General features: G+C 31.5%; 1 protein-coding gene across 4 annotated transcripts in view; it reads left to right on the top strand.

Moving 5' to 3' along the window:
* The first annotated feature begins 827 nt into the window (after positions 1–827).
* The window catches only part of LOC118739058 (facilitated trehalose transporter Tret1-2 homolog), a 97,198-nt gene continuing 71,913 nt past the window's right edge, over positions 828–26,112 (top strand). For all 4 annotated transcript variants that reach the window (XM_036470177.1, XM_036470175.1, XM_036470176.1 and 1 more), the window contains exon 1: positions 828–1,656. The gene's annotated coding sequence lies outside the window, so the exon portion shown is untranslated. The remainder of the gene's footprint in view (positions 1,657–26,112) is intronic.

Genomic DNA, 26,112 nt, shown 5'->3' with positions numbered 1-26,112 from the left:
AAATATTTTGGTTTCCTCATAAGGTTAACATATCGCACGTTTAATAATATAGAAGAGATGTAACTCATAATTTACTTTTTTGGAGATTTCATCATACAATAAATCAGCCTAACAGATGGCTAACCTTTCCAAAAAAGGCGAAGATATGGGTATTTTCAACTGTCTTTTTGTATTCCAACTGTATGAATTGATTAAACTTTGATTGCGTTTTCCCACAAAATTGAAATTTTTAAATTCTTCTGTAAATGCGCGCTAGTGTTTCGACGGCAAAAAAGGACGCGTAAAAACGTGTTTTTACGAAAAAGGCGCTTTAGAAAAAATTCGGCGAAGAAAGACGCGTAAACATAAATTTATACTTGGCCAAGGACTGTCACTTCAGCATCATTCCCCAAATCTCTTTGGGGAATTTACATACTGTTACACCCGAAAACATAGTTGACCGCGAAAATAAGTTTACGCATCCTTCTTCCCCGTCAAATGTTTTATCGCGTCTTTTTTCGCTGAAGTTTCTTTGAACGTCTTTTTTCGCGGTCAACTTTTGAGCCCGCGCCCTTTATTCGTATCTAGTGACGATATTATTAAACGTGCGATATGTAATATTACAATCCAGATCTTTAAAGCGTTTTTTCTCGAATTCAACTGTTTTTCGACTTAAGCGCTTTTTGCTTATGGCCACAGATATACATATGTATATATATCTTTATGTATGGATGTACGTGCCCACTTGCTTGGCTGTGGAAATTGACGAACTGACTGCCTGGTTGGCTGTATGTGACTTGCTGGTTCGCTGACTTGCGCTGGCTCGACGCGGCCTCCTCGAGCGCGGTCACACAACAACGGCTAGCACAGTCGTCTTTGCGAGCTCGAATGAGTTACACGCGATACATTACTACTACTCCTCAAGTCAAATACAAACTCTGCCATCAGGCAACAACATACAGAATTGCGAATTGTTTTTCATAGAATTCTGCACAGCATCCTGCCGCTGCTGCCTTGAATTATATAAGGCATTCTTTTAAAAGTGTTTTTTTTTTTATTTATTTTTTTGGCGTAAGAACTTTTGGTGTTTTTATTAATACATACTCTTTCTTTTGCAATTTCTTGAAAGCAAAAGTGCAATAAAAACAATAAGGAAGCAAGCTGTCGACTTTTTATTGTTTTGTCATAATGCAAAAGCAGCTGTGAAGACAAAGGAAGTACGCGCCAATTTATGTATTCGTGATTCTACATATAAACCGCGCATTAACTGTGTATTTTTGTTGTTATTTTTTGTGTGTTTTTTATTTGCGATTTTAAAATTTTTGTGCATAATTGTGCACAGCGTCTTACACAACGTTTATTGTTGAAATTTTCGAGAACATCCTTCGGCTTAACAAAGAACCCAACAAAAGAACTCACGAAACAAGAGAGACTCAAGAAAAAGGGAAGCAAAGAAAGGGGAGCAAAAAACGACGGCAAATAAGCAACGAACTTTAACTACATATTACATACATATGTACATAAAAGCGCATAAGAACAATCACAATTTTTTATAAATAATTTTAACGTGCCAAAAACAAAAAAAAAAGACATAACTAAAACGAAGGTCAGCCAAAAGCAAAACCAAAAATAAAACGGGCTTACATCAGAAAATTACACGCGAAGCAAAAGTGAAGGGTAAGTACTGCCAAGTACAAACTAACAATTACTAACAACTACCAAATCACTGCCTACGCGCACTGGCCCTACTGTTTTGCTCTTTATTCACATGCGTGTCCTTCTGTGCGCCTGGCTTCTTACACAAGGGCAGCCCTGTAGAAATAAAAGCGACAAGTTTGCCAAAAAACTACAACAAGGTTAGAGGGTCTTTCAAGTATTATGTAGTTTTTTTTTTGGAATTTGTTATTGTTGTGCTTGAGAGCATTGTGCTAAGTCAAGGCTGTGTAGCGGCTAGACGACATAGACATACGTGAAATAATCGGCTAGGCTTAAAAAAAAATTTAATTTTAGTTATTAGTAAAGCACTAAATTTTGGGGATTTGTTGTGCAAAAATAGGTAGATGGAAACGATGGAAATTATTAACCCAGTGTCTTTTTTATAAAAATATGTCTAGTTGGGGGATGAAAAAAAAGAAAGGGCGAGACGTTTTTAAAAATGTTGGCAATTTTTTTTTATGCAAGTATTGCTCGTTATCTAATAAAAGCCATGTAAGTCCGAATTTCAAACTATACGCCAAAATTGGAAAAATTCGGCGAAAATTCGACAAAAATTTATCATAATTTGATTCTTTTTAAGAATATATTTTGTATGCCGTTTCGTAGCCCAATAAATTTCAGTACACAGTTTCAAGCTGCTAAAATTCTGTTAATTTTTAAAAAATTTTTGCTGACGGTACACAGTGTTTCGACTTTGTGGAGGTAGGTGGGAAAAAGTCGTGGTGACAGTTGGAAAAAAAAACCTGTTGGGTTTAGAGAGGGAAAAGTTAAAGACATAAATACAAAATTTCACACCTCTCTACGACGGTAATTTTCAAAAAAAAAAAAAATGCTGGCGCCATACCGCCAAAATAATTTAGTTGTCTTTGGCGCTCAACCCCATTAATGCTAGTGTTTCTTTTTCAACTGATATCAATTCTTTAAGTGTAATGAATTTTTCAGGTGAAGAAGGTATTTATCATTTATCATTTACTTGGAAATGTAGATGCTAAAGATTATTAGTAAAAAAAATGTTTGAGTACTGGTTCGTCGGATCTTGAAATTAGACGCATGTTTTAGCGACTTTGCGAATGTATGTAATTTTCGATTTTCTTCATTTTTCGATTTTCAGCTTGTTTATGCGTAATTCGCGAAAAGAATTTTTCGAACAAAGGAAAAATCACACCAAAAATTGGAAGATTAGGAAATATTTACGCCCATGTAATTTTTAAGTGTAACCTTTGTTTTACTGAGAGTGGCAAGCAGAAAACCCAGATTCCATCACATTTAATGATTGGATCCACATTTTTGCGAGTTGTAGATGCTATAGTTATCCAATCTTTTCCATATTTTACATTTTGGGTTTTCCAATGACGGAGCGATTACAAACTCGATTGCAACGAAATCGCATGAAAGTTTATGTTTCCGCCCACAAGTGTGGAGGGCGTGGCAATTAACCCATCTTTACCATAGCTCATAATTCACTATTCCTAAGAAAAATTAGAGCACATGTTAAGCTTCAGCGATGTCGGTGCATAGTAACTATTCTTTCTACCTGCCTCCATATAGCCGAAATACTTCGGTACTGAACATTTTCTTCTATATTACGATATTTATTACTTTTTTATTGTATGCATTGATGGGCGCAATGAAAAAGTTGTTAGGTAAATTCACCAAATTAAAGATTTCCATTAGACAAAGTAATATTCTGGTAGTTTTGAAAATGATGATGCGCTGTTTTGAATTATGTCGTAGACTGTAGGCTGGGACGTCGACAGAAAAATCATGCCCCGTTATGGTTCTGATATTTCGGGCCCCTTAAAAAGCCCGGATCCGCGAGGATTAACCCCTTCCAATTGCCTCTTTGCTGTTGCTCATCCAGAGTGAAGACAGGACCATCTGCACTTGGCCCTTCCATTTCGTTCGTGGTCTAAAGCCAGCCTAATAAGGTCTTATCAGTTCTAGCTCATACTGTGGTATGTGGGACATAAGCTCTTTGCCCCGTACTTGAGTAGGCCAGCTTGTAGCCCATTAGCTCCAGCAGCGTTGTTGTTTTTCAGCCGCGAACTCGCGGTGCGTCGACTTCGTCATACTCGATTGGAGCTCGGCTTATTCCTCTCTTTAGTGGGATCTCAGTAATCTGAAAACTAGTTTTGTGATATTCGCCTTTGTAACGATTTTATAGTCTTAGAAATCCTTTTAAGTAGTAAAATATTGGGAAGTTTTCTATTAATATTCACACTGGTGTTTTTAGCCTCTCATTTTTTTTAATCAAGCAAAAACACTTTCTTATCTTAACTTATCTTTGTTCTAAGAAAAATTACATCTGGAAAACATGCATGACTTTAATAAAGGTAACCCATACCTATAATCACAATTTTCGATGCTAAGTGATCAGTGCAAAAGGTATAATTACAAAAAGGGAAATGATTTCACAAAATAGCGCACTCTTTATCTGATTATTCATGCCACTGAGCAAGCGAAGAGGGCTCGTCTGAAATTCTAATTTTCAAGCGCACAGCTAAAGTAAAGTAATTGTACGTATACCACCCCATCACTACATTCTACCTGCATTACGGGGATTTTTTGTGTGTTCGTTTTTGAACATGCAATCATCATCTCAATTACCTATGCCGCCAACATCCACCCCCCGCCCGCCTACAGATGAGAAAATAACAAAACATTTAAAACCAATATCAATCAGAGTTAATAGAAAAAAATTAACGTCAACGAGTTTATAGAAGAATCACATTTCATTGCCAGAATTCGTTCATGAGTGCATCGGCAGGCAATCAGACAAGCAGAGATTGAAAACGCCTATTGTAGCAAAAAAGTACAATACTTGCGCACACTCACTGACTTGCAAACAAATTGTATGGGTCACGTGGCAACGTCACCGGTGAAAGACGAGAGCGACGAGCAGCAAACAGGGAGAACAGTTAGAGGCGGTGTTGGTGTTGATGTCGGTGTCGACTGCCGGCACCAGATTTCTGCATTACCATGCAGTATAGTATGTACATACAAATATGTACATATAGTGCTTATAATAACTATACGACACCCATATATTGACTAGTTTTGACTATTTATTTTTTGTAATTTAATTTTTTTATAAAAATATAGTTCATTCTATAACAAGAACCATATACAGTAGGGTGGTCCTTCAAACATTCTCCTCTAAATTTTATTTTGTTCTAGGTACAAGATGAACACATCCAAGAAAATTTCAAATATTTAAAATAAAATTTAGGGGTCGTTACCAGAGTTTCTAAAAATTTTTTTTTTTTGTAAATCACGAAAATTCGAAAAAAGTCGACTCCTAAAACGTGTTTTTTTTTTTAATTTTACAATTTTTGTAAATGTCTTTATCTTGTACGTAGAATAAAGAAATAAAGAGGTGTCTCATGGAGTTGACATTTTAATTTCCACCCTAATGTACAGTGGTGAAAAACCAAATAGGGACGCGACATTTTATCAAGTTTTGGATTTTTTCTTTTGCTTATTTGATATTCATTATTTGTCTTTTTTTATAAAAGAATAGCTCATTATGTAACAAAAACCATTAAGTTCAAATTGAGAACTTCGGTCAAAAATTAGAGAAATTCAACCAAGTTTTATCAAAACTTCAAACTTTTTAAACAAAATTTTTAGGAAAAGGTTTTTTAATAACAATGGCGGAAAAATCCCTTGATTTTTGCAATTCTTTTCGCTGGCTCGTTCGTTTTAAATTTTTTTTTGTATAAAAAAATTGCGTAATATCGCCAACAAAAAAAAAAAAATCCCAAAAATCAACGGTGCTTTGCAGTCACTTCAAACTTGCCCTCTATTATACTAGAATGAAACTGCATACTCAAAAATATTCTTTCCAAATAAAAAGTGTGGAATTTTTATGAATCTTTGTGGATTTTTTTAGAATTGTTTTAAAAAGTTCGAAACTTCGTTTTGTATAGTTTTGATAATAGAATAAACTATATTTTTATAAAACCTTAAAATAAATCAAATAGTAAAAAATAAATAATCAAAACTTGTCAATAAATGGGTGTCGCACAGTTATGATAAGCACTATACATAAACATACATATGTATGTATATATATTTTTCGACGTGTGCCAGCTCCATGTTATGCTTGTTCAACAAATACATATACGTATGTACGCACATATGTACAAGGAATAATTTTTCTAGGAGGACTGTAGCAAAGGAAAGAGGACTCTTTTAGGGCGGATATGCAAGGGCGCATATTTCTTAAGTTTGCAAATAATTTTACACTTTTAATTGTACAAAATGTCACGATGTAGGGAGACAGAGGTGGCGCAATCAGCAGTACCGCTACTTTGTTCTTGGCGAATTTGACAGAATCAGCTGTTCTTGACAAAATGTAATACTACATATTTACACTAAAATCTACGCATGCATACATACACACTTACTGTAGAAGTCAAGTCTGTCTATTTGTTGGCATCAAAACGCCAAGTAAACAAAATGCACAATATTGTATTTGTTATCTATTTATTTTTTTTTGTTGATTTCTGACTTATCGCACAGTTACGTGTGTTTTCATCTATTTACTTTTCGATATTATTGTAGCATTAAAATTGATAAGCTGCCAGCAAAAAATATTGAAGTGATAAGCTTTTCACCTGAAGGAAATTGATATTTACAATAAAATGGTAGATGTGCCCTGCAGGAAAGAAATGGTTTCATTGCTTAATTAAAACAAAAAAAAAAACACTGCATTTGGCTAAAAACACACGTTACATCTCTTTTCCAACTCAAACTAAAATTCATAAGAAACGAGATGCTAATTAGCATTTCTACGGAAGTATGCTTCAATAACAGAAATTTTTCCTATAGGGTGGGAAATTTTGTTTACATATTACAAGGTATGCTTACTATACTGTGGTGCTTACACACACATATATCTCTGTTGCCCGAGTCACACAAATTTTTGCAATTTTTCGTTCTACATAGACTGAAGTATCAGATTAAAAGTTACTGGCCAGTAACGGTCTTTTGTGATTTTCAATGTCAATATGTTTACAATATGACTGGTTGTTTATACAAGTGTGCAAAAAATGTTAAAATGTGTAAAGTAATTTATGTAATTTCGTTTAACTGCCAGAACAGACGTTGTGCTAAATCAACGCTCTTATACTTTTTGTTAACACTTTGCTTTCTACTTCATTTTTTTTTAACATTTCTTTTTTAATGTCTGGCTGTCATTGTCCTTGAAGGTAATTTTATATTTACTGCACTTGTGTATTTTAAATTTATTTACTGTGTACATACATATGTATATATGTATGTATGTGTAAAAAATGCGCAACAAGTTCACTTTTATTCCCTCCTTTTACAAAGTCGCAAATTATTTTTGTGGAACAAGTCACATATCTCTGTTCTCTTGACTTACTTTTTTCTCGCTTGTTGTTACTTAAATTTTTTTTATTGACGATTTAAATCAACGCTATTTGTAAATATATTTAATTATATACAATATATGCGTAAATAAAGATACAAACATATGCATGTGTGCATCTACATATATGCACTTCTCATATTGCACCTTCATATGCGCACCATTTTTACGATAGTCCTGAAAAGATTTTAAATTTCAACTGTATGTATTTATACGTGCATATGTATGTATGTATGTTTGTTTGTATGTTATTTATTCAGCAGTTCTGCCATAAGATGAAAGTTAATTACTTTCCATCTAGTAGATGGAGTCTGAAATCTTTGGGACAATGACATGAAAACGCAATGTACATATTTACTTACATACTATGTATATTGCCTCGCTGAAGGGTACTAAACCTACATATACTTATGTATGTCTTTTTTTGTCCCTTGTGTACCGAGAACTAAGTTACTTAGATGATTTGATGTCATAATTACCAGAGCGGGTCCAACAATAGCTTGTGCCATCACACCAGGTCTTAGATACTTCAGAATCTTATCTTTTACATAGCAGAACCTGAATCTGAGACAGGGATATTCGCTAAACAAGATAACCAAAAAAAAAAAACAAAAGAAAAAACCAAAAGTAATAGTTAAAATTAAGAGAAATTTTAAAATATCTTTTTAAACCAGAAAAATATATTAATTAAATAAAAAGGAAAATGTATGAAAAAAAAAATTAAATAAAAAAGAAAATAAGTTCCCACAAATTACGTAAATAAAATTAAAAAAAAAAATATTTTTTTCTTAACACAATATTTTAAAATAAAATGGAAATTAAATTAAAGAAAACAAAACAAGTTCCAAAAAATTCAATGTTTCTTTTTGAAACAATAAAATTCATAATTAAAATGAAATTTACATTAAAAGAGAAAAAATGTTAGTTAAAATAAAAGAAAGATTAAAGTAGTTTCTAAAAATTGAATGAAAAAAAATATTTCACTTAAAACAATAAAATGTAAAAATTAAAAAAATATCATAATAAAAGAAACAAATATTTTAAAAAGTTGCTAAAAATAAATGAAATTTAAAAACAACATATTTTACTCTTTAAAATAATAAAACCTAAAAATAAAATAGAAAAAAAAGTTCTAAAGATCAAAGGAAATTTAAAACATAATTTTTCTTTCTAAGGACAATGAAAGCTAATAGATAATTAAAAGAAAAAAAATCGAAAAAAAAATAAATAATTAAAAAATTTCTATTAAAATAAAGGAAAAAATAAAATACGTTTTTTAAAACTGAATGACAAAATTTAATAAAAAAGGAACAGTCCAGCGCCTTCGTCTTGGCCTGCAGGCTGTATCGGAGATACAGCCGCTAAATTTAAACGTAGAATACGTGGTATGGTTAAGAGCATATCCAAGTAAAAAAACAAAAGCACACACTAAGCAAAAAATATCGATAACAAAAGCGATAATAATATCGGTAGCAAAATCGATAAAAACATCGACAAAGAAATCGATGAAAATATTGATATCAAAATCGAAAAAATATCGAAAGCAAAATCGATAGCAAAATCGATAACAATACTGATTACAAAATCGATTACAAAATCTATCAAAATATCGATTACAAAATCGATAACAAAGTCGATAACAAAATCGATTATAAAGTCGATAACAAAATCCATAACAAAATCCATAAAAATATCGATACCAATATCGATAGCAACATCAATAAAAATATCGAATATAAAACCTATAAAAAAATCTATAACAATATCGATAGCAAAATCGATAAAAATATCGGTAACAAAACCGATAAAAGTATCGATGACAAAATCGATAGCAAAATCGATTACACAATCGATAACAAAATCGATAAAAAATATCGATAACAAAATCGATAAAAGTATCGATCATTATATCGGTAAGTTCCGAAAATATCGATAGCAAAACCAATAACAATATCGATAACAAATTCGATGAAAATATCGATAACGAAAGCAATAATAATATCGATAGCTAAATCGTAAACAAAATCAATAAAAATATCGATGACAAAACCGGTAAAAATATCGATTACAAAATCGATTAAAATTCCGACAACAAAATCTATAAAAATATCGGTAATAAAATCGATAACAAAATCGATAAAAATATCGATAACAAAATCGATAAATAATCTATCATAAAATCGATTACAGTGTCGATAACAAAATCGACAACAAAGTCATCAAAATATCTATAACAAAATCGAGAAAAAATATCGATAACAAAATCGAAAAAATACCGATCATTATATCGATAAGTTCCGAAAATATCGATAGCAAAATCAATAACATTATCGATAAAAATTTCGATAGCAAAATCGATAAAAACATCGGTAATAAAACCGACAAAGTATCGATTATTATACCGATAAACCCCGAAATATGTACTTACGGACACATACATACTTTTTGTCTCCTTCCCACACTTCCAACATATGCACGTGTTTGCAAAATGATGACGAGGTGATTTTGTATGGAAAATCATTTATGCCCATATATTTGAATAAAATAAACATATATAGAAGATATCAACCAATACTTCCCATATAACAAACGAAAGGAAAACTCTTGAATTTTTGATTAAAGAAAACAAAAACTAAATCATTCGAGCGGGTTTCGAGCATTTTGGTAATGAAAAAAATTTGCAAATTTTTTCAACAATTTTTTGCTTTAAAATGCTCAATATTTGTTAAATTTATATAAAATTTGTACCCGATAATATTTCTACTGCTCCAAAGAACCTATATCCCGAAAATGAAAGTTATATATGCCAACAATAATTTGCCAGAGCACTTTAAAGGCTCAAAATTGACCCCAAAATAAGGCAATGTTTACCGTTGTTTTTACGACAGAAACCGAATTAGTTATTTACGAAAAATGAATCTGTCGACAGGTTTGGAATTTTATCTTTGAAACGCCACACTTTTCTTTGAAATCGCTTTATTAGTTCAGTGCAATAAGCGTTTTTGTGAAGCTCTAAAAATTACAACTACAACATTTGAACATAGCCCCCATACCTTAAGGTAAGACGTATTCTACGTCAAAAAATAAAATAAAATTATTTTAAGAAACGAAACAAAATTAAAAAAAAAAATATTTTCCTAAAACTTAACTGAATTTAAAAAAATTATCTTTGTCTGTTTAAAACAATAAAATTTTAAAGGTAAAAAAAATGTGTTTCTAAGATTCGAATGAAATTAAAAAAAAAAAATATGTAATATATATTTCTTCTTAAGACAATGAAGTCTAGTAATTAAAAGAAAATTAAATTAAAAACAGAAACAAATTAAAATAGAAAAAAGACAGAGTTTTTACTATCTTGGCCAAAATTGGTCTGTAAAACACGTCAAGACTCATTAAACGTTTTCAATGAAACTATCTCCATTATTCCAGTAGAACTATGTATGTACATATATAACAAATAATAATTTGTGCCGAATCTAAGTGTTACCGAAAAATGTAAAACCGCAACTCCTAGGTTCGCGATTTTTTTTTTTGAAATTGCCCTGCAAAAATACTTTAATGGTGTATGCACAACGATGTCGTTAGTGTCGTATGTTGTATGTCGTAAACTTTAAATCGCTAAAAATATATTAAGGCAGTTCGCAAGGTACCATAAATGTCATATTATGAAATTGCATAATGTTAAAAAATAGCTGGTTGTGGTTTCAAGTACTCTAAACATTTATTTAAGTTTTTGGAGTTTACGATATGCAACAATAAGCCACTTACGACACCTTTGTGAATACCCCAATTGTGCTTTTCTTCGTACATTTTCAGTCACTAGACGCTAAATTTATTTATTATAATTATTGCTTATAAGTAATATATAACTACTATAGTAATCGGTAAATCTATGAAAAAAAAACAATTTATCAACCACCTTGCAATTTCACAAAGAGTGTAATTTGCAATTTATTTTCGCACCTTAACTTTTCACTAGAAAACACGTGCGACAACTATGAAAATCATTGTGGCAATGTAAAAGTACTTCCCCGCTTCAAAACCAAATCGCTGTTAACATTTTCGCAAGAAATTTCAACAGGATTAACAGAAACCGGCTTCAACTGTGTCTTGATTTGCGCTTAATATGCAAATTTATTATTTAAAAATTATTGATTGTTCAAATTAGCGCATTTAAAAGTTAGCGTACTTGTAAAGTAAATAACTTGCACGCAATTGCAATTAATATATTTATTTGTAAAATTTACATATCTACTGGAGTTAAAGGTACTTACAAATATGCACATTCTAGCTGTTAAATGTCAGTGCTCGTGCGAATTCCTATTAACTTTCGCCCACTCGGCTAAATGATTGTAACTTTTTCTATAATCTCGATAACTTGTTGGTTGTTCCCGGCGCTTTAATCATTTGCAGCCCACCGTGTGTGGTATGCGTATCTCATAAATAATATCAGTAGATATACAATTGCATATACGAATATATGTGTATGCTTGTACATAACTACATATGTATGTAGTTAGGCACTTGTGTGACATGTGAATTGCAAGTACTTATGGGCGATTTTGTTTTTCCCACTCGCTGGGGAGATTGTAAATTTTTATTTTGCGTTTTGTTTTTGTTTTGCTTTCCAGGTATTTATTGGTTTGTTATTTAACTACTTATGTAGTATGTTATCAGCAATAAATGATTAGGAGTTTATATTCAACTTTGTACAAAGTTATTGTGTGCGTTGGGGGTTTATAGCTAATATTTTATGTGCAGAAATTTTCATCATAAAATATTGTTCTTATCAAGCGATGTTAAATGACATTTTTCAAACCACCTCACCACGCATTCTTTTTTCATTCATAGAGTAAAGTACTTCTCATATTCAAGTGTTGAATGTAAAGGTGGCTTTCTTCATTAATTGTAATTGAGAAATATTTTCCAGCAGGGGACGTATCCAACTATTTGTATCTAGTCGTTCTTGAACTCATATTACCATAATACCGAACGTATTCCTTCAATATGAAAAGTAACGGCCACTAGTTATACATAAAATTGGCAACTGTATGGTAGAAAATGCGTGACACCTTCAACACAAGAAATTATCAAAAATCAATGCGATTTTTACAAACATGAAACTTGCCCCTTAGTATACTAAATTCTTATGGGCTACAAAATTGGATACTCAAATAATTCTAAAAAAATTTATGAAAATTTTTTGCATTACTAAAAATGTTGTATAAAGTTTGAAAGAGATGCGTCTAGAAGGTATCTCTTTGCTGATTGAGTATTCCAGGCACCGTAACGGTTATGATCTCTATAATAAAGATCATAATTTAACCTTTAGGATTGGATTTCTATTTTTCCGAGGAAATTGAACCATTATTTTATGATTTTTCGCGATCAAGTTATTTTTAATTTTTTTGTTATCATATCGCTCTAGGAGCGTTTCTGCATAAAAAATAATATTTCGGAAAAATGTCGTTTATATTTTTTGCGGTTAGGGTTCGTTATAACGGTGAAATAAATGCTGATCGCAAAAATCAAAACTCAAAAAAATAAAAATTTTGCAATGATCTAAAAACCCGTGGTACATAGCTCGTATTATCATAACTGAAACGAAATGAAAAATCTCTTAATTGTTTTTCCGCCTTTCAGCAATATAGTTACTGCTAGGACAAGCGGAAAGTGTTCACTCAAAGGTTATGTGACTTAGTTGCCATCCTCGTGAGAAATTTTTACCAATAATTCATCTTATACCATTCATGTACAAACGTATTCCAAATCTTAAAAGAAACAACTTAGGAGCATAATTTGAAAATATTTTTATCGCTTGCCTCCTTAGGACGCCCATGGATTCAATGCATAGTTGCTTTGACTTTTGTCATTGTTATTGCTTTCAATAGGATTTTTCTTAATACAAGGTAAAATATACGCATATCTAGGCATAAGTATGTACAGTTCACACACATCTGCCGCATGCATTTATATAAATACTAACATACATACATACATGTCCTCTGTGCTATATTGATAAGCACAGTACATATGTGATTACATTGCATCAATTGTGTGTTTATTACCGTCATTTACACATGTACATACATATGTATGTAGGTGTGTACACTTGTAGTATGTGCTTATGCGCATTCATTCCCACTTCTCGATAACAATAGTCGCACTGATTAAATGTTACACATACAAATGGACTACATACAATATTTAATAATGCAATGAGTGGGCATGTAACGGAAATGATAAAGTGCTGTAGAACATTTATGACAAGTATGTACATTAGCGTGGTCCAAAAATACGCAAGAAAATCAATTTTTTGAAATTTTCATGCTGCCACCCGTCCAGAATTATAGAAAAAAATCCGAATTTTTTTATTTTGAAATCGGTTAATATTTGATATTAAAATATTTTACTCGTACATGGGTATATAAATTTTTTCGTAGAATTGCTGTAAAATCGTTAAAAAATCGTTAAATTTAAATCAACATTTAATCATTATTTTATGATTTTTATTTTTTTTTGCTTAAAAATAATATTTATAATTGAGTTTTAGTTTTTCCCTCAACGAAAATATTTATTAGTTGATTTTTATTTTTTCGGTCACAAATAATGATTATTTTATAATTTTTATTTTTTCGCTAATAATTATTATCGAGTTTTATTTTTGCACTTAAAAAAAATATCTATAAAATTCAAAAGTCCATATAGATCAATCAGCTGTAATTTTTAATTGAAAATTTTTGCACTTTTTCCTTTTATTAAGAAATGATACTAAATACCTCTGAAAAGTATACGTTGTTATAGCTTTGGAGCATATTTAAAACTAAGTATTTTGCCATGATTACTACTTGTTGATTTTTTTGTTTCAAATTTAAAAAAATAATGATTATTTTCTGTACCTGATATTTTTTGATACATTTACTAATTTATTTATTCTAGATAAGTGGCAGCCCTGTTCTAGAGTAGGTGTGGACTAAACCTTGCATTAGGCACATCCATATTGCATTATTTGACTTAAATTATATAATCACTTCTTTTTAGCTTTTAAATGGTTAGCAAGCTTGCCTAAATACATTTTAGTCCAAAGCATATGCACACATTTTTGGTCTAATACCCATATCGTAATAATAATTAAGCTGAATTTTTTTTTTAAATAAACGTTGCTGTATATTTTTCTAAAGCTGGCAACCCAATTACAAAATATATTTTTTTAATCTTCAAACACTTTTAGTTTTAATGTAAACATTTAAATATTCTGTTGAGACTTTAATCAATTTTAAATTTTCAAATAGTTGGCAACCCTAGATTTCCACATTTTTTTTACCACAAACCTACAGAAAACATCGAGTAGAATTCAAAAAATAAAAGATTAAAATCCCCTTTTCGTCTGGGCTGGATAAGCAAGTAGGACCAGCCTAATGTACATTTGTTTATTGGCTTTGTGCGTGCTGTTAGTGAGTGTTTACGCTTAACACAAATATTATAAGTGTTTTTTGTTTAATTACGATTCTATTTAGTTAGAATGCATTGTGTTGTTCGAGCTACTGGAGGGAATGCTTCAGTGAAACAATGATTTTTGAGCTCTGTTATCATTCTTTTCCCCAGAGTCGATGTTCCTACATATGTACATACATAAGTACATATGTACAGGCAGTTGGACGTTGTAATATGTATGAGTGTAGGTTTTGAAGCTATCGGAAGAATCAAGTATAGCTGGGTACGAAAGGAAAATAATTTTTATCAAATTGAGATAACAGAGCTTGAAAGTATAAACTGGTTGTAATAAAAGACTCCTAAGACTCGTAACAATTTAGGTTTTATTTTAATTCCACGTCTATATTTCGATTTGGAGGCGCAATGTATGTAAATAAAAATTCCAATAAGTCAATAAACCCCTGCAGGAAATTCCATGATAAAAACAAAACAAGGTAGAAGCATTTTCTCAATTCGTCGGTCATGATTTTTTTTTTAATTTGTCTGCATTTTAAACTCATACTACACAGACCTTTCCGACGGAAGAATTATCGAAATCGGTTGACATGGTCCAGAGTTATGCGGCATCATACATATAAAAAAAATATTCCGACGAATTGATAACCTACTTAATATTTTGAATGAAGCGATTTGAAAGAAAAGTGTGGCATTTCAATGATATAATTCCAGACCTATCGACAGATTCATTTTTGTAAGCAACCAATTCGGTTTCTGTTGTAGAAACGACGGTAAATATTGGCTTATTTTGGGGTAAACTTTGAGCCTTTAAAGGGTTCTGGCAACTTACGATTTGCAGGTTAAACTTTCATCTTCGGGATATAGATTCTTTGGAGCAATTGAAATATTATCGTTTGCAAATTTTATATAAGTTCAGCAAACATTGAGCATTTTTTAATGAAAAAAAAAAAAAAAAATTCCAATTTTTTTTATTTCCAAAATGCTAGAAAACTGCTCGAATGATTTTGTTTTTGTTTTCTTTAATTAAAAAATGCAAGACTTTTCCTATCATTTGGTATATGGGAAAATATATTGACATAAATAATTTTCCATACAAAATCACTTCGACATCATTTTGCAAACACGTGCATGCGCTGAAAGTGAGAGAAGGAGACAAAAAGTATGTATGTGTAGGTATTTCAGCTTTTGAATAACAGATGGCGCAATATTTATAAAAGGCAAAGGTGAAGGGGAATATGTAGATGAAGAATATGATAAACATAAAAGTAAAAACAAAGATAGATATAGTAAGAACAATATGAGGATGAGGATACCGATAAAAGTAAAACTGAAGATAGAGGAAGAAAGATTAAAATAAAGGTAATTATAGAGCAAAAGGGTATAGACAGAGACTCAATCTGGTGACTATTTCGGGATTTTAGAGATTTTCGGAATTCTCGGGGCTTATCGATATAATAATCGATATTTTATCGGTTTTTTTTTATCGATTTGCTATCGATATTTTTGGAACTTATCGATATATAAACGATATTTTTATCGATTTTATTATCGACATTTTTATCGATTTTTTTGTCGATATCTTTATCGATTTTGTTATCGATTTTGCTATCGATATTATTATCGTTTTTTTTATCGATATTTTTTTCTTAGTGTGTGCTTTTGTATTTGACTTGGATGTGCTCTTAACCATACCACGTATTCTACGTTTAAATTTAGCGGATGTGTCTGCGATACAGCCTGCAGACCAAGACGAAGGCGCTGGACTGTTCCTTTTTAGTGCCCTTCTGTTCCATCTGTCAGTGTTATGCCGAATTTCCACTAGGCATTAAAATGACAAAAAATGTATGCCATTTAAAAAAATACCATGTGGAAAAAAACTTAATGACTATTTTTTTAATGTAATGTCAAGATAATTTTATAATGTTCGACTTTGCCAATCAATTCCTAGTGGAAATCAAGCATTGCACTCAGACGAATTGATATGAAGAACTCACTTGCGCTTAAAGCCAACTTTTGATGAGGAACAGCAAATTTAGGTATCGTTGAGACCAGGGTCGCGATGAGAAATTTTCAGTGCGAGATTTTTTTGCTTACCGAGAGGGGGCGCTTCTTTTTAATTGACTATTGAACCCAAAGTAGCACCTGCTGTCAAGTATTATATTTCGTTGGACCTCCAAGCTGGGGAATTCACGCTGCATCCGAAGTAGACAAAGTTTTTGCAAAAGTGGCTTCTGCTCAAATACATGAAGAGTTTTAGCTTTAGTGTTAGGAGCTACTTTGTTTGCTCCTCCTCATCGTTCACTTAACTGGTGGAATGTGCGCTGAAGATGCTGGTGGACGCTTTCCAATATCAGATTAAAGGAGTAGTCTAAAACTTTGCCTGGTTTCAAACGACTGCTTCACAGATCCTTCTTACTTCGGATGGAGTTGTGGCAGTCCTGTTAGATCCCTATAGGCAGCTTCACTTCGTGCCACTGAAAACGACTTAAAACTCTTCGAAAATTTGGTACGATCCGATTTGGTTTTCTAGGGTCTCTTCCCCGATTTGGCGAGCTTTGAAAATCTGGTCACATGTGCATATTCAAGCCTGAGATCATACTGATAAGGTCCAATAGTACCTTTTACTCAGCGCTAAAAATTTCTATTCCGGAAAGTGTAATGAAACAAAGCGTTCGTATGGATATTATTTATATTTGTATGCCCAGTACTTAAACATTTTTTGTCATTCAGTAAAAAATGCAAGCACAGAAATAAATAACACTGGTTTTAAGCAGACAGACACAAGAAAAAAAATGTATTGAACTCACAACCATTACTTATGAACATGAGAATATAATTTGAGAAGCCCCAAAAAAAGCCGGCATTTTAAATGCATGTGCTACTAATTTAAAATTCGATTTTGTTTTTATTTATTGTTTTCGATAGCATGGGTCAATGCACCTACCTGTCATTGTCAATCGCTATTCGACACAGTACATCGCGGCTGGCGACGTTCTACATCATTTTACAAACATATGTACGCACGTGTACATTATGCATTCGCTGCAGTTGACCAAAAAATATTCTCGCATACATAATTATTATTTATAGGTAGAAGAGTGATTTCATTAAAGTTTCCCATTTTATTTCACCTTTTCGATGCATTCATACATATGTGCATATGTAGGTATGTACTCAAATGAATATTTATGTTTAAGTATATCTAAAAATCAATGAACTAAGTAAATAAATAAACCAAACAATTACCATCCAAATGGGTAGATTTATTGGAAACGCCTGCGAGTGTTAGTGAGTGCACACGTTCCCGGCGCACAGTGGGTCAGACAGAGGCTAGGCGTCTCAAAAATCTGTTGCAATGCATTTCTTTATATTCTTAAAACGTTAGCCTATCTGACGAAATTTTTTAAATATTTAGGTGAGTGTGTGTGTGTGTGTGTGTATTATCATGTGCGAATAGTTTTCAGTGTTATAATAAGAAAGTTACTTAACCCCTTATGGCACAGAGGGCTATTGAAATTTCAGTCAGTATTTTATATTGGCAATTCGATGCATTGCAAAAAATGTGGTCAAACTTCAAAAACTCTGAAAAAGAATATTTTCAAAACTTCGTTCCTGGTTTAAACTATAATAAAAAAATATATATTTGAAAATGTTATGGGTCTGCACTGCCGAAAAAAATAGTTATAGTAATAATAACAAGTACATACCAGGTTGACCGAGCTTTGCCCGGAGTGCATATACTTTTTAAAGTTTTCAAGATTTGGACAGCTTTACAAAAATATTTTGGAAAACAATTAATTGGATTTCTATATCTATTAAATAAATTTCTTATTCCCAAATTTAGGTGGAAACTGAAATAGCTGGAATGAATGGTACATATGTATATTGAGCGTACATATGTGTACTGTGTATAACAAAATGCTGATTGAAATTAACAATATAAAAATTTTGTATTACATAGAAGAGAGGGAACCCTGATGGAAAATATTTTCTGGCCAAAGTTTTCAACAATACCTCATTTGAATATGTAGTAATATTTTACCTATTTTACCTACCCTATAAAAATATTTTTGAATTATGGATCTTTAAAATACCTTCCAATTGATACCCATATTATGATGTTTTAATCAATTTGTAACTAATTTCGAATAGGTGGCAACCTTATGCGAGTCTTCTCGGAGATAATGCCTATTCAGATAACCTTATCTGTGTACAAAATTGCATCAAAATCGTTAGAGCCTTTTTGTAATAGTAATATTTTACCTATTTTTCTAAACAAAAATCTAAATAATTATGCGATTAAAAATAGGTGGCAACCCTATAATAAGTATTTTTGAATTATGGATCTTTAAAATACCTTCCATAAATGTAACACACAATAATGGTTAATATACAAAAATGTGATCATTCCTTTAAAAATAGAGGCGTTATTTCTAAAACTGTTATTCCATGAAAATATTACCGAAGAGAACTTAACTCGTAGGAGGAAAAAGCAAAAAGGTAATTGTTTTCACTCAAAACGGTCGAAGCAGCTCAAACCCAGCAAACTACTGAAGGGATTTTGATAAATTTTATATTCTGAAGGCTTACTATTCGGAAGAAGTTTTTGAGGGAAGAATATTGTAGCAGTGGATCTGGTTTCGGAAATTTTGGTCGTTTCGACAAAAACAAATTTTCTCAATGGAACTCAAAAAGAAAGAAAGGCAGACTGAAATTTCATAGAACTAAATTTCATAATGCCTGCTGAAGTGTAAATTTCAAATTGAACCTTTTACATTTGATGCACCAGCCACCGGTTACTTATTACAAAAACCGGTATTTCAAACCCGAGTTTTTTAAGGTTATGATTAAAACTATACTCAATAATAAGAAAACAAGATATTTTTGCACCAGAATTTTATTTTTTAATAAAAACCGGTTTTTTGTAAGCCGAATTTTTTAATATTTTAATCGGCAACCCTGATTTAGTTTTTAAGTTTTTTTCAAAAGTGCAGGTCACAGCATTTTTAAATATATATAATACATATACAAATGTTACCAATAGCATAACCGAGGAATAAAGCCATAATGTTGTGTGTTATTTTTGCAGATAATTACTATTTTTTTGAACTTTGCGCTAATTTTTTATAAGACGCATCGAGTTAAAAATATTGAATTTTTACTGAAAGCAAATAAGTTGGCTATTTTTCTTATAATTTTCACACAAATAACTCAAAAAATCAAACATACTATGCGGCGACATGCCAAATCGTCCGTCGCAGCCACTTTTCAATGCTAAGGTAGCACAAACAAGAACATACACGTACTTATGTACATACATAAATGCTTTGGAAAAACACTGACAATAAATGCGTCAGCTTCTTAGAAAACAAAATCAACATTTTTACATAAATACATACACTAAATATTTTTGGATTGCATTAATTTTTGTTCTTTTTCTCATAAATTGTTTGTTCTTTTTTGCTGCTTCCTGCTCTATTTAAAATTTGTCCATGTGTCCATGAGTATTTGCTATAAAACATACATACTTATTTTCTCTTTTGGGAAAATTTATTTACGATCGTTGTTAAAAAATAGAAAGACTTTTTTTTTGTTTTTTTTTGTTTGTGTTTTTCTTTAGTCTGCTGCTTAGCAATGCGATAAATTCCACTTTGACAATCACACTGTTTTTATTTTTATTTTTGTTTTGAGTTTACTTTTTATTTTGTTTTGGATTTTCTATATATATACATTTTTCTCTTCATAAGTACCATACCATAAGCTTGCATGGTTAATCTATAGTTAGAAAAAAAATACTCGTGCAGGGCTACGTTTTGTGTATGTTTTCGAAATGATATATCCGAGGGACTACGTCACATGATTGAGTGAAAAATTTCGCTGAAAAAAAAATACAATTGGGCTTTCATAAGGGTGTCGTAAGTGTTAATCGTATTGTCTTATGTCAGAGGATTACCTGTAAAATGGACCTTCGAAAAATCAGAACGAATATTTTTCTGAATAAGCTGTCTTGTAGATTGATAAAGATGGCGAATCGTAGATCCCTTCAAGGTTTGAACAAGAATTTGCCAGTATTTAATATTATTTGCTTAAGAATTGGTTATTCGTTTGATCATCATTGTGTAATAATAACAGGGTGTTGTCCAGTAACATAACTTCACTTTTTCGGGACGCATTTTAAAGTAGTAGAAAATGTACTAATTCTCTGCTACTTTTACTCCATTTGTGCATACAATTTTAAAACAAAAATATGTTTGTGTCGAGCTCCACACGGCTTGGCCATATATTAGAACTAATAAATAAAAAATAAGAATCGTAAAATTAGGCAATTTCCTAAAAGGCTTGTAATGATTTTTTTAATAGATTAAAACGCATAAATATCACAAATATCATTGATTTCTTTATTTAAATAAGTAGTCACTCTATTTGGTGCATTTAGTGACTAATTGTTCATTTGGCTTAATATTATATAATGTAGCAAAAGTTATTTAATATTAAACAAGTAATTTTCAGCAAAAAAGAACCGACATCAATTCTCATATAAAAAATATATATATATATATATATATTTCATGTTCCAATGGTCGGATCTAACCCAGATTAGTATGGGACCACCTCTGAGACACTACCTTTCCGTTGCAAAAAGAATTATCGAAATCGTATCGTAAACCGTCAACCTCATCCTTTTTTGGAAGTCGGATAAAAAGGCCTTTCCGTACGATTTTGGTTTAAATATTTTTTCATTTATAACCGCGATATCTTTTGTTTCTTCACATTTTGTTGACAAAAAATTAACACATTAAGCAATTTAAAGTATTAATGTTCTTCTAAAAACACTCATTACTAAAAAAAAATCGCGATGAAACGAGCTACTAAAACGTAGTATTTTAGATACTATTTTCCTAAGGAATAATAGCATATAACGGAGAATCGACCTATTATTACACCATGGTACCTATGCAAAATTAAAGCCTGATTTCTACATCACTGGCCAGAACGAATGTGACTTTGCTGACATTACACATGTAGCCAAAGAAATACTTTACTAGATAACAAGCAATGAGTGCAACGATATCTTTAGGGCTCTACTCATATTATTTTTTTTTTTTTAATTTAGTCAGCGTTGCAGTTACTGATGATAATATGAAAAGCATTTTCGTGTCCATTATTTGGAATTATTTGTGGAAATACCGCACCGCTTGCTTCCACGTAGCAAACATAATGCAAACAAACAATATGTAACCATATTTATACTTTTTTACTCACCATACAAATTAATTGATAAATCAACAGTTTGCGGTTGGTTGGTCATTTGCCTTAAGCCACCCACAATTACGCGTGCTGTTATAAAAGTAAATACTTATAATTGCTTATAGTACATACATACATAGATATGCATGTATGTAACTTGTTTGCATTTGGCACGAACTGTTATATGAGTAAAGTGTAATTGTAATGAAAACTGAAACCAAAGTTAATGCGAAAAATATTTATAAAATGAAATACCTGTTTTTGTTATACTCACACTAGGCATGGTAGTGGATTTAAAAAACTGTAGTCAAAATATAATTATCCCTTTTTTACCTACAAATTTATAGTATTGTTAATACATATACATATACATTTCTAGGTTAGGTAGTTGAAAGCAAAATCAAAAAACTAAAACATTTAGATTTTATGTTAATAAGTCGCGAGCGTTAAACAACTCATACTCAAGATAAATAAATATACAGTACATAGATAACAGTTATACACATAATTTGTGAATTTTTGACGTTTGTGTAGCTTCAAATTAATCAAATAATTTTTATTTATTTACTTTTTATTTACCTTTTGCACATTTACTTTTCTATATACTATCATATGAGTGAATGTATTGTTATTGTTGGTTTTTTTTTAACAATTTCTACTGACTGCAAAATAATTGCGCATATATAGCTAAATAAATTACGTAAATTGTAAAATCGCGTGCCGTTTATTTATCAATGTAGCTGACCGATTAATCCTCGTGCTTCCTACATTTCAAAACATTTTGTACTTACATATATAAAGTATTTGTATATCATACCAATTAATTTTTATCACTTTCCGAAAATCCCTGCCTGAAAGAGTAATTAGCAATATCTAACCAAAACAAGTTTATATTTGATAATTTTATTGATGAATGAGCGGTGAAAAATAATTAAATGAAAATAAGTTAACAATTTTTTAATTCAGTAAAATAATAAACAAATATATATGCCTGTATGTATTTTTGATGAATGGTGTGAGCAATTATTTCATTAAAAGCGATTCACTTAACACTTTTAATTACTTGATTTATGGTTTAATAGAGAAGTTTCTCAAAATTTTGCGTTCTAATTATATTTTTCTTACTAAATAAGTTCTTTTTGCTAAAAGTTTTATTTTATTATGCTTACATATTTACATTTACTAGATTATTCATTCATTATTCCATACGAAATTAAAGTTAAAAACTCCACGGAGTATTTAAATTTCGATGAAATTTGTTTGCCCATAATATACTTTGGACGATGGTTTTATACGTGGAAAAAAATATCAAACAAATATCCTCCGGTGGGCCGTTTATGGGAGCTAAGTGTAATCCTTTAAGATTTCTACGAAAAAAAGTTTTTTCCCCATATAAACTACAGGGGAAATTTTGAGCGCTTTGAGCTCTAAATCTCTTTTGATTGATCTAAAACTTTGCATACTTTAGTCTTTAGGCTATTCACATATTTCTAGGGGTGAGCCCGAGAATCTAAACATTTTCATTTTTCTCCATATAACTAGGGCCACCCTAATGTACATATATCTTCAGTCTTTAGGACCTTATGAGCTACGAGAGTATAAAGCTCCAAACAGGGATTGCCTGTTAGAGTAAAGAGATATGCGATTTCAGGTATGCACCGCAACTTAGAGATCTATTTTGGCTAAATAAATGAAAGAATTTCTTAACATAATATTCAAGTTTACCCTTATTCTTTCCCTATTTTCATTTTGAGTTTGCAAAGTCAGATGATAATGGGCCATTAAACGACAGGCTTGGGATAGAGGTTTAAAATTCATCAACACAGGACCCCATCAAGTCATTAGTCGGTATGGCATCTCTTATAACTGTAACAAAAATTCACTTAAAACAACAATCCTACCAATATAGAAAATTCGACAGGGTTTTGTCAAAAAAGACCTAAAAACGGAACTTTATGAACTCTATTTGCCGAATACTGGGTTCCAACCTGTTAAGTGACTTCTGTCATTTCCAATCCATGTATGTAGGGCATCAAGGGAAGATCCAATCGTTGTATTTTATGGTATTTGAAGATGTATTCTGTAGTTTCTTCGTCTCGTCGAAAATCACTCCAAACAAATTCTTGACTAATTGCCAAAAAATGCCCGCACACATCCATTCACGGACATCCCTGCCTCGAACCCGACACGTGGCGAGACGGCCGAGATGAGAGTGTAGTATTTTAATATTACAGATTGATTGATTATTTCACTTTTCAATTGGGGTATTCACAACGGTGTCGTATTGTTGTATGTCCTAAACATTAAGCCCCAAAAAATATCTATATTGAGGGGGTGCGAAAAGTACCATCAAAGTCATATTATGCATTCTCGCAGTGCTAAAAAATAGTTGGTTGTGGTTTCAAGTTCCATAAACATTTATTTAAGCTTTTAAAGTTTACGACATACACCGTTGTGAATCCCTCAATTTATGTATATAAAGCTCAAATGCTTTTTATTAAATGCGTAAACGTCAAGTGCATTCATGACATTGATAACATCGTGCGGCAGACAATTTTACACACAAAAATAAAATCAATATAATCGCGAAAATTTTAAAACTGTGTTAATGGGCTTTCTCTTTGACGTCAGAAGTTTTTAAAAGGACTTTTTGAAATTGTTGGGATACGATTAATTCAAAAAATTATTAAAAAAAAATTCAGTGCAATTTGGAATAACAACGTGGGTACCAAATGAAAGAGAAAATTCTTTAGAAATCAACAAAGTTAAATTTTTTGGTGAACAAGCACAAATAGGTAACTATTGGAAATATCCTTTTATATTTTATAATTGAATATCCATCCGCGACTTACGTCCTTCTAACTTTATTAATTTAGCATAAGCTGAACCAAAAATGATTAGTTTTTTTTTTACTACAGAATGTTTTCATTTGTTACTCTTATTGTTATTCTATATAGCACTGAATTTTTAAATATATGATTTTTTTAAGTTAATTAGAGAGAAAAACTCAAAACGCGGTTTTTTATATTTGACCCTAGCTTCGTGAATAGGTTACATGCATACTGATTTTTTCATGTTTCTAATTTTTTTTTCGCACGGTGCAATATGACTGATATTGGCTATAAATATTTATTTGTATATGAAATAGTAAAAAGCTAAATACTATGTAAATATGAGTTGCGTTCCAGATGCTTCACGATTTGCAGGTTTTTACAGGAAGCCGTTCCAGGTGATTACCTTCCATAAGGTTTATTAATGAGAAAACAGCTTTTCCTGCAAATGCTGTAAAACCTGCCAATCGTGAAGCATCTGGAACGCAACTATGTAGTAGGATTTATTGACTCGGTTTTTCCAAACCGGTATCAACCGGTTTTTTGAAATCTTGATTTCTCGGATTTATTCTTTTTATCGAACAAACCTTTTTTTTTAATTTTATACAAATCAATGCAAGTTTTGAGTTTTTCGAAGTTTTCAAAGCTTTTTAAAGTTTAAACTTTTTACACTTTTACTCCAGCTCCGAAGATGTATACTCGGTGGTTTGCCCTTTTTGATGTTGCTGGTTCCAGAAATTGAACCATGGACCTCCCGAGTAGCAGTATGCACATCTAAGCACTCGGCCTACGCGGCAAGAGCACTACTCAAATCCGAAAAAGTTAGAAAATTGCAATACAGTATTAAAAAAAAAATAAAACTTATTTTACTTTAATTTTTTCTAAATAAACGCTATCTCTAATGATAATAGCTTTATTAATGTTTGATCGTAATCATTTTCACTGTCTGAAGGCTATGGGAAATAAACCATTTTATCCGGTTTTTTCTTAATTTCAAAATAGGGAACCGGTTTTTTCAAATTGCAATTTTCCGAATAACTCGAAACCCGGTTTTGAGAAAAAGGCGAATAGCTTTGTATGTAGATATCGACTGCCAGGTGCGGGATAGATTGTGTCACTTAAGTCAGAATAATACTCAATGCATTTTATCAATTACAGCAACAAGTTCGACGTCATACAAATAATCCGAATGCATTTAGCAGCGTCTAGACTAGTACACTTAGAACCAGAAGTGTATATGTAGTTTTAAATGCTTCGCACGCAATTAAGTGGTTGACTTAAATGCGCACTCGTATATACATATATGTATTTATGTATGTAAGTGCAAGTTTAGCATATGCGTCGGCGACATTGATGGCGGGTGGGCGTTTGTTGATTGAGTGCGTTTTGGTGCGTGCGTATATTAAACTTCCGTTTTAACATAGAACAAAACAATAATATTTATCCATGATTATTCTGTTCTTTTTCCTCATTCTCGCTAGCGTTTAGTAA

The sequence above is a fragment of the Rhagoletis pomonella genome, unplaced genomic scaffold (genome assembly GCF_013731165.1).
Source record: "Rhagoletis pomonella isolate Grant_MI unplaced genomic scaffold, Rhpom_1.0 Rhpom_scaffold_00005, whole genome shotgun sequence".
NCBI lineage: Eukaryota > Metazoa > Arthropoda > Insecta > Diptera > Tephritidae > Rhagoletis > Rhagoletis pomonella.
This window is presented reverse-complemented; position numbering and strand designations above follow the sequence as displayed.